The sequence below is a fragment of the Lactuca serriola genome, chromosome 7 (genome assembly GCF_051521515.1).
Source record: "Lactuca serriola cultivar US96UC23 chromosome 7, Lser_US96UC23_V15, whole genome shotgun sequence".
Taxonomy (NCBI): Eukaryota; Viridiplantae; Streptophyta; class Magnoliopsida; order Asterales; family Asteraceae; genus Lactuca; species Lactuca serriola.
Genome location: NC_136414.1, coordinates 144,574,525 through 144,580,524, shown reverse-complemented (window position 1 = coordinate 144,580,524; position 6,000 = coordinate 144,574,525).

The following is a 6,000-nucleotide window of genomic DNA, read 5'->3' as shown; positions in this document are numbered from 1 at the left end:
ATGCTAGTGTGATAACTGTTGTTATAAGAGAACTCAACAAGGGGTAAATGAATATCCCATGCCTTTCCAAAGTCTATCACGCAAGCTCGTAACATATCTTCTAATGTTTGAATCGTCCTCTCACTTTGTCCATCGGTTTGCGGATGGTAGGCTGTACTCATGTCTAGCCTAGTTCCCAGAGAGTTTTGTAAAGACTGCCAAAAACGAGAGGTGAATCTACTATCTCAGTCTGAAATAATAGATATTGGCACACCATGTAGTCTAACAATCTCCTTGAGGTATGTTCTTGTTAGCTTTTCCATCTTGTCAGTCTCCTTGATTGGTAAGAAGTGTGCGGATTTGGTTAATCTATCGACGATTACCCAAATAGTATCATAACCACTTGATGTCTTGGGTAACTTGGTTATGAAATCCATTGTAATCCGACCCCACTTCCATTCAGGGATTTCAGGTTGTTGTAATAAGCCTGAAGGTTTCTGGTACTCTACCTTAATTTTTGCGCAAGTAAGGCACTTCCCCACAAAGGTAGCGATTTCGTCCTTCATGTTAGGCCACCAATATAGCTTCTTAAGGTCCAGATACATCTTGTCTAAACCTGGGTAGATGGAGTATCGGGTTTTGTGTGCTTCATTCATAACCACATCTCTGTAACCACCGAACTTTGGTGTCCAGATCCGGTTCATGAAATAATAGACTCCGTCATCCCTAACTTCGAAGTTCTTATCCATTCCTCTCAGGGTTTCGCCTGCTACGTTTTCGGGTTTCAAGGCTTGAAGTTGAGCTTCCTTGATCTGCGTGGACAGATGCGAATGGATTGTCATGGTCAACGACTTTACCCGGCGTCCCGAGTATTCTTTTCTACTAAGGGCGTCAGCTACTATGTTTGCTTTACCAGGGTGATAAAGAATTTCACATTCGTAATCGTTTAGTAGCTCCACCCATCGTCGTTGTCTCATTTTCAGCTCTTTTTGATCGAAGATGTGTTGGAGACTTTTATGGTCCGTGAATATTGTGCATTTCGTGCCATATAAGTAATGTCTCCAGATCTTCAGAGCAAACACCACTGCTCCTAGTTCAAGGTCATGTGTTGTATAATTGACTTCATGTGTCTTCAGCTGTCTTGAGGCATATGATATAACCTTTCCTCTTTGCATAAGAACACATCCAAGCCCTTGATTAGAAGCATCACAGTACACTATGAAATCCTCTGTTCCTTCAGGGAGAGACAGGATTGGTGCACTACACAAGGCTCGCTTCAGCATTTGAAACTCTGTTTCTTGCTTTTCTCCCCAGCTAAAAGTTAAACCCTTTTGGGTCAAAGTAGTAAGAGGCTTAGCTATTCGAGAGAAATTTTGAATGAATCTGCGATAATAGCCAGCAAGACCTAAGAATTGATGGATTTCTGTAGGTGTTTTGGGTGCCAACCAGTTTTCAATTGCCTTTATTTTGGAAGGGTCGACGTGTATTCCTTCGGAACTGACCACGTGACCTAGGAAATCTACCTTCCTGATCCAAAATTCACACTTTGAAAACTTCGCATAAAGCATCTCCGATCTAAGAGTTTGTAATATTTGACGAAGATGTTGGCCATGTTCCTCTTTGCTCTTTGAGTAGATAAGGATATCGTCAATGAAGACTATAACGAATTTGTCCAAGAATGGATGACACACTTTGTTCATTAGGTCCATGAACACTGCAGGTGCATTCGTCAATCTGAATGGAATCTCTATAAACTCGTAATGACCATAACGAGTTCTGAACGCGGTTTTGGGAACGTCTTCCTCCAAAATTCGTAACTGGTGATATCCGGATCTTATGTCTATCATTGAGAAGTAGTTTGCCCCTTGAAGTTGGTCGAACAGATCGTCAATGCGAGGCATAGGGTATCGATTCTTGATGGTAAGCTTATTCAGCTCGCGATATTCTATACACATGCGGAATGATCCATCCTTCTTCTTTACAAACAAAACCGGTGCTCCCCAAGGTGAGAAGATTGGTCTTATGAAACCTTTGCTTAGGAGTTCGTTAAGCTGGCTGGATAATTCTTGCATTTCAGAAGGTGCAAGACGATAGGGGGATTTGGCTATGGGGTAGCTCCAGGGATTAAGTCGATTCGGAATTTGACTTGTCGTTCGGGACGCACCCCTGGAAGATCATCGAGAAATACATCGGGAACGTTGCAGACCTCAGGAATGCTTGCGATGTCTTTCACTTCTTGCTTTTTGTCTACCACATGATCTAGGAATGCATAATACTCCTTGCGAAGGTATTTCTGTGCCTTGATGCAAGAAATGATCTGAAGGTTCGTTTCGGGTTTGTCGCCGTAAATAACAAGAGTTTCGTTAGTTGGTAAGTCCAAACGAATAGCTCTTTCATAGCATAGGATGTCGGCATGGTTGGGGCACAACCAATCCATGCCTATTATGACGTCAAAACTTTTGATAGAGACTGACATAAGGTCTATTGAGAAAGATAAGTCATTTAAGGTAAGGGTACATCCTATGTATATATCGTTGGTGGATTCGGATTTCCCATTAGCCATTTCCACTGTGAAAGTTTTATTTAGTGGTTGGGAGTTCTGATTTAGTAGATGTTTAAAGTTATGGCTCACAAAGCTCCTCTCGGCACCACAATCAAAAAGAATGCATGCATAAGTATTGTTGAGAAGGAACGTACCCGTGACCACTGCAGGGTCTGTCACCGCTCCTTCGTGACCTAGTGCTAGAATTCTCCCAACCCCACCGGTATTTCCAGCTTTTGGACAATCTCTCTTGAAATGCCCCACATCACCGCATTGGTAGCATGCTCGACTTACTCCAGCGGCAGGTACTTGGTGAAGGGGTTGAAGCGGTGTTCTACAAAATCGGGCAGTATGCCCTTTCCTGTTGCAGTTACGACACTGCATTTCAGGGCAATTTCCGATGTGGTGAAAATTTCACTTGTTGCATTTAGGGAGGCTACCGACATAGGGTTTAGTTGGTGTTGGGTTGTTAGGGGCATCAACAGGCGTATTAGTAGGTATGGTAGTAGGCACAGTAGTAGCATGGACTGCCACTATTTGTTGCTTCTTTAAAGGTTCCAGAGGAGATTTTCCCTTCCTTTTGTTCCAACCCTTCTTCTTGCTGTTGTTGTTGTTCTCCCTAGGTTGTTCTGGGGCAGTAACCACAGAGTTTTGACAGTTTTCGTGGTCAGTAAGTGATTGTTCCATTTCCTTGGCACTGTCAAAAGTGACAAGTTTAGATGCAATGACACTTGCTTGTATCTGGGGCGACAATCCCCAAATATACCTTTCAATCTTTTTTCTCTCTGGAGCAATCATCTCCGGACATAGAATCGCCAAGTCACAGAACCGATTCGTGTAAGTTGTTATGTCTACACCGGCCATGGTAAGACCCCAAATTTCTTGTTCCAGTTTCTGAATTTCCCCTCGCGGGCAGTATTCCCGCATCAACATGGTTTTTAGGTTCTCCCAGCTTATAGTATTAGCCACTATCAAAGTTAGTGACTTAACATGGCCATTCCACCATGTTAGGGCCCTATCTGAGAAAGTAAAGACAACAAATTTAACTTTGCTACCCTCTAGACAGGAGCAAATTTCAAAGACTGCTTCTATCTTCTCAATCCATTGCCTTAAAACCATCACTCCTCCAGTTCCATTAAAGGTCCTGGGTTTGGCATTCGAGAAGTCCTTAAAAGTGCACTCTCTCGAGTGATCATGACCCTCGACAAGGTTAGAAGAACGTGGACCAGCTCCCGACACACTAGCACCAGGAGTATTGATATGAGATAAGGCAGCCGCTACAGCTGCTGTGACTGCCGCTTGGAACATGGCAGCATCGAATTGAGGGGGTGGTGGTGGAGGTGGCATCGGTGCTTCCGTTTCATTGTTACGTCTTGGATTCCTACGAGGAGGCATCTTTTTCTATAAAATTCAATAGATAAAAAGATAGTGAGATATCAAGAATGAATATGAATTTGATATCTTTGAACTTAAACACTTAATTCAACAAGAATCTTGTAAAGAATTGAAAATGGATATCCATTGCAAGTACAACTTGCAACTGGATAGATTAAAATGAAGTGGTTATTTTTCAAAGAGTATGAAAGTACATGTCGATTGTGTTGGTATATTAAGTATATGTAATTTGGATACTTAACCCTAAAGTAGGTCTTTAATAAACCACAATATTGCAAAAGTATCGACATCAAACTGGCCTACCGAAAATAAAAATTTTCGCGGTCGTATTTGAAAAGTATGAAAAATAACACTGGAACATATCCAAAAGCATATAAACGTTATATGTATATTAGTTATGAAAACCCAATCATTCTGAAATAAATGATTGTCAGTATGTTCTTGAATTAGTATCCCGAACATGTATTTGATAAGTGTAAACCATTGATTTGTTTTGAATTAAAACCCTTGTTGCATGTAAAACAGTGTATTCATATGAATTATTGCTCTATGTATCATAAATTATACCTATTATAATTTATATTTACTTTATGAATTGGTAAATAACTATTTTTTCATGAAATCCTTTGCTCAACATGTTACAAAGGGTAATTAAACTAATGAAATAAATCTTAGTTATATTAAATTATATATACAAATATGTATATTTTGGAAAAATATAAGTTTATAAAAGAGTTCAATATTTGGAGTATTTTTGATGTTTTAAAATCATTTTATCATGATTGGAAATCATTTATTTATAACACAAAGTTGTTGTGTTATACTTGTATTTCCCCCCTTAAAACAGTAGAAATTATGAAAATACGGGGGTATGAACTCACTTGATAGGTGGTAATACGGGCAGCGTTTCGTTTCTAGGAAATTAGTTTGTTTGGCGAAAAATCGGGTAAAGTTTTGATAGGAGAGAGGACGAATTCTCGAGAATTTTGGGGCTTCACGGCTTACTTCAGGCTCGAGTCTTGATACCGGGCTTTAGGGGTTGTATATGAGCTTAAGGGAGTGGAAAAGGTGAAAGAGGGTAAAATTTAGGGTGAAAAAGTGAAAATTCTTCGGAACCCTTGCATGCCTTATATAGGCCGAAGCCTCGGATCCGAGGCTTATGCGAGGCTATGCGAGGCTGACAGTTTGCGAAGGGAAGCAGCTTCGGTTTTTACACTGAACAATGTTTTGCCGGTTTTGTCGCGGATTTTCGATTGGTCATAACTTCTTCGTTATAACTCGGATTTTAGTGTTCTTTATATTTTTGGAAACCTTGTTACAATCTCTATCACTTGGTTCAACCCAATTGAGATTATTTAATAATTTATTTTTGAGGGTCAATTATGTAAATATACATAGTATGCCAAAATATCTCTTTATTTATTTAAAAAGAAGTACAAATTGACCTACACTATTACATAAGTTTGAAATAACGGTTTGTTAATATATATATATATATATATATATACACACACACACGTGCGTGTAAGTGTTTGTGTTTGTATGTGTGACGAAATCCACAATAAATGTTATAAGTTATAATATATATATATATATATATATATATATATATATATATATATATATATATATATATATATATATAACGGTTCATTTGCGATTCAAAAAAAAAATATAATAGAGATCTTGAGATTCAACATCAACAATTCCCAATTTGTTATTATAACGCTCTAGCGTTCCGACAACAGAGGGCGAGGTATGTCTAATCATAAATGATTATATGGCAGAGAGGTATAATCATATATGATTTTTACATGTTTATACGTATATGCCTAATCATAAATGATTATATATATATATATATATATATATATATATATATATATATATATATATATATATATATATGGCAGATGTGACGGTGGTATAAGTAAGTGAGGGATGTGACAGTGATAAGGTCGGCTGGTGGCAGAGGTGGTGGTAGCGGTGACGGTATTGGTGGTTGGGAAGGTGGCAGATGTGAAAGGAACGAGTAACGCTACATAATCATTTATGATTATAACTGATCCACCGCACTGGTACAC